The 4,533-nt window shown below is 41.6% G+C and overlaps 1 long non-coding RNA gene across 1 annotated transcript; it reads right to left on the bottom strand.

The window, feature by feature from the left end:
- Window positions 1–712: 712 nt before the first annotated feature.
- Window positions 713–2,019, bottom strand: LOC135521197 (uncharacterized). Its single transcript, XR_010452505.1, has 4 exons — window positions 1,858–2,019; window positions 1,659–1,765; window positions 1,146–1,218; window positions 713–932 (listed from the first exon to the last, which is right to left on the bottom strand). It is a non-coding gene; the product is annotated as an uncharacterized LOC135521197 (long non-coding RNA).
- Between the last annotated feature and the right edge of the window lie 2,514 nt (window positions 2,020–4,533).

The following is a 4,533-nucleotide window of genomic DNA, read 5'->3' as shown; positions in this document are numbered from 1 at the left end:
CACACCGCCCGAGCAAGGAAGGAGTGGCTTCGTAAGAAGCATTTCAAGGTCCTGGAGTGGCCTAGCCAGTCTCCAGATCTCAACCCCATAGAACATTTTTGGAGGGAGTTGAAAGTCCGTGTTGCCCAGCAACATCCCCAAAACATCACTGATCTAGAGGAGATCTGCATGGAGGAATGGGCCAAAATACCAGCAACAGTGTGTGAAAACCTTGTGAAGACTTACAGAAAACGTTTGACCTCTGTCATTGCCAACAAAGGGTATATAACAAAGTATTGAGAAACTTTTGTTATTGACCAAATACTTATTTTCCACCATAATTTGCAAATAAATTTATTAAAAATCCTACAATGTGATTTTCTGGATTTTTTTCCCTCATTTTGTCTGTCATAGTTGAAGTGTACCAATGATGAAAATTACAGGCCTCTCTCATCTTTTTAAGTGGGAGAACTTGCACAATTGGTGGCTGACAAAATACTTTTTTGCCCCACTGTATGTATTACAATTCTACACTTAAACAGTGTTTACCACTCCTGCTCCTGTGACATCAATGATTACACATTGTAACTATGCAACAGATTAGAACCATGATTGATTTGTAATTCATATATACCATAAAAAATACTATGCACATCTAACTCCCATCATCTGCATTAATCTGAGGACACAGGATAGTATTTCAATGAGATACTTAAGTTCAACCAGTGGAGAATGTGAAACACTTTATTGAAAGACGTTCATTATCCTGGTGTTATAAATACATAGACAGCATATGATTCATGAATTACAGTGCTACCCTAATATTCTCTCAGTTCATCACAATTGCGGTGTCTCCTAACGAGCCTTGGGCTCCCAGTTGGCCCAAAGGTTATCTTAAGAGCGAGTGAGGTGGCGATGACGGGACTGGCTTCCTCTCTCACATCAAAATATACCTGCAGACGAGTGACAAATGAATAAAGAGAGAGCATGATTAAGCCTAGTTTAAAAAAAAAATTCTAACACGGTCAGTCATCTTAAATCAGGAGGTGAAATGCAAAACTGACCTTTGATCATTAACTCTGGGACTACTACATCTCTTCCTGTATTTCAATGTAAATCATCTCTTTAATAATACTTCCTGTTGACCCGACCAAGTGACATCTCACCTATGATCATGCTGTGCCCTCTGTGTCAGCCAGTTCAGATGCGGAAGGGGTTCACCAAAACAGCTGATATAACCTAGAGGGTTTAGGGAGAAGGGGGAGAGGGATGAAGTGAAGAAGAGAGACTGCAATTGTGTGTGATCTCACCTGGTGTTCACACTAAGTGGCTACAGAGTACTTTATGCAGAAAAACAGACAAATAAGGATAAACAATAGAAGATAATGTCAATAGAAGATACTGTATGTGACGCAGACACCTATCGGAGTGTACCTGAAACATTTACATTTAGAGGGCTATGTGTCTCACCGCTTGCTTATTGCAAGGCTAACCCCCAGGGAAATCATGACTTGGCAGCAACAGATAGACCAGTGAAAATGGCTGTGTTTATGTGGTGTAAATCTGAAAATTAGTAGCTGACATCTCAATGGTTTTTTAAATTAATGCACATGAGACAGGTTCCATGTACAACAAGACAGGCAGAGATGGAGAAAAAGAATACAGAACAGTTTAATTACCTCTGGTTATGGATACTTTTACAAGCAATAAAGCTACCACGGCCTGTTCCTCGGACAGTGAATATCTGGCAATATCTACATTTTTGACCCCTTGGTCAGCTCGCTCTCTGAAAATAAAGAAAACATATTATTTTTTATAGATATGAAAACAATAACTGAGATATGATCGATAATAAACTAGCTCGCTGCCCAGACTTACATAATTACAAAGAGGAAATTCTCCTGATTAAAATGATGCCCATGTAACAGTTTTGCTATCGTCCCTCTCCTCGCCCCTACCTGGGCTCGAACCAGGGACCCTCTGCACACAAAGATAACATCCACCCTCGATGCATCGTTACCCATCGCTCCACAAAAACCGTGGCCCTTGCATAGCAAGGGGAACAACTACTTCAAGGTCTCAGAGCGAGTGACGTCACCGATTGAAACTCTATTAGCTAACTAGCTAGCCATTTCACACCGGTTACAACCGACTTGAAAAAAAATCTAAATATACACATTGCGAGATATTTCCCCTATAGGAAACAATGGGAAGACTGCAGAGTTACAATATTATTTTGTTGTTTACATTTTAACTTTATAACAATGTGAGCAGGTCTCATTGCCAACAATAGCGAAGCAGGCATTGTGACGTTGAACAATAAGCCGGGAATAGAACGTTTGGAAGGCGAGTTGGTGCCATGGTGCTCAATAGAACTAATAAGAGCTGGCAAGGTGAAAAATGCACTAAAATAAGGCCTGTTTTTTTAGATGACTTCAAAACGACGGCAAACAGCTGGGAAATATGGTCATATTTTGAAACTGGGCTCCATGGCGGATGCAATGAACTAGTTTTTTTATCAGAAAAGAACGTTGTTAAAAATTTTATGTGTCCCGCCTACTATCTACACTGATTTCAGAGCACTCTCGTCTGAGTGTACCAGAGCACAGAGTAATTACTTTACGAGCGCTCAACACTCGTTGAATATGGCTGGTGTCAGTAAACGTCGGGAAAAAAGCATAATTCAATTGTTTCCAGCAGCACATTTACAGTCACCAACGCTCTGGTTAACATGAAAACTGCCTTACCAGCTCTGCTAGGGTGAGTAAAATGGTCAGAGTGGTCTCATTTGTGTCTGAAAGTAGCTAGCCAACGTTAGCTTGGGTGCTTGCCTGCCGTTGTAAGCCAGAATGCTCAAATCAACCCTACTCCTCGGCCCGAACGTCCAGTGTGCGCTCCGAGAGCGAAACGGTCTGAATTTACAAATGGACAATTTCTCTCAATGGAAACACCATAATATTAATCAAATTACTGAAGCCAAATATCTTAAAATCAATCCCATATACTATGTTTTTAGAAAAAAAGGTGTTCAATTCTCTGGTAATGCCAATAAGGAATACTATCAAATGCTTCTCAAAGATGCCCTCTGGTGGTCAAACTAGCAATAACTTGCAGTAACAGAAGAAATGGCTGAGAATTAAATGATGTGCCACAAGGCAGCACGCAGGGTTTGCTGCGGTATGACGCGACTTTTAAAAAGCAGGAACCACTGTACATGCTATCTAACTAACTACCCAATGCTTATTGACATGATTGTTCCTGTCATTCTTATCTTACCTCAGTGGTATAGTCAGTTGTATGTTCTCAATGTACATTCCGGTACTTTCTTAAATTTGCTCTGGCTATCTACTCTGGTTTCAGAGCACCCTTGCTTGAGTGTCACAGAGCGCAGAATAACTGATTAATTTACTAGTGCTCAACACCTGTTGAATATGGCCCGTGTCAGTAAACGTTGGCAAATTGTTGCCAGCAGCACAGGTAGTCACCAACGCTCTGCATAACATGGAAACTGCCTAAATCGCTCTGCTAGGGCTAGTAAAATAGTCAGAGTGCGGTGTTCTCTCATTCGTGTCTGGAAGTAGCTAGAGCAAGCTAGCCAATGTTAGCTTGGGTGCCGTTTTAAAGTCAGAACGCTCTAATCAACTCTACTCCTCAGCGTCCAGTGTGCACTCCCGAGAGCGAAACACTCTGAATATACAAACGGACAATGTGACAATGCTCTGAATTTACAAATGCCCAGAGCACACTTTGGCACTCCAGATGTAATTTAAGAACACACCTGGAGTCATAAAATGCCAAGCTAGTATTTTGTTATGCTAACAAGCTAGCAAGAGGTTGCGTAGCACCAGCACCAGCATAGCACCAGCATCAACAGGTGAATAGCTAGTACGCTCAACTGAAAGGATACCGTTCATTTCCAGTATACTAAAATGTACTGATAGTATATACTCATTAAGTATGTAGCATACAGTGTGTTAGTATGGGTATTCAAACTTTAGGATTTAGAACACCAGCAAACTGTAAATCACCATATTGGCATTGTTGTGTCACTGGCACGAGAGAATATTTGGGAACTCACAAAAATGACTGAATTTACCAAGAGTAGCTCAGGGTCTGAGAGTGAGTTTATAACAGAGGATGAAATATAGTTAGTTAGTGAGCCAGTAAACCTACTGAAGCGGTTCATGTTTGAGCCGATCGTTGCCCCAGATCAAAGAGTATGTTCTCGTAACAGTAACAACACAGATATGTCGCCTGGAATACCTCAGCTCGAGGGTCGGCGTAGCAGTGACACAATCTGGTGTGAGTGCGGATCCTGCCAGATAATGGCTAGAGACTATGAGTGTGTGTGTCGTAGAGAGATGGTGGCAATACAGCACAAAATCCCAGCGGATGGGAGCTGTAGTACATCCAGTCAGAGGTTCCTGTCAGACTGTCTGGATGGCGATGTATTGGACGTGTCGCAATTCCTTGTGAAGGACTTCCTGGCAGAAGAGGTTACTCGACCAGTCAGCAGCATGTACGCCAGTTAAATAATTGCTTACATTTAGCTTG

This window comes from Oncorhynchus masou, chromosome 29 (assembly GCF_036934945.1).
Source record: "Oncorhynchus masou masou isolate Uvic2021 chromosome 29, UVic_Omas_1.1, whole genome shotgun sequence".
Classification (NCBI taxonomy): domain Eukaryota; kingdom Metazoa; phylum Chordata; class Actinopteri; order Salmoniformes; family Salmonidae; genus Oncorhynchus; species Oncorhynchus masou.
Note: the sequence above shows the minus strand (reverse complement) of the source record. Positions and strands in the feature narration are given on the sequence as shown.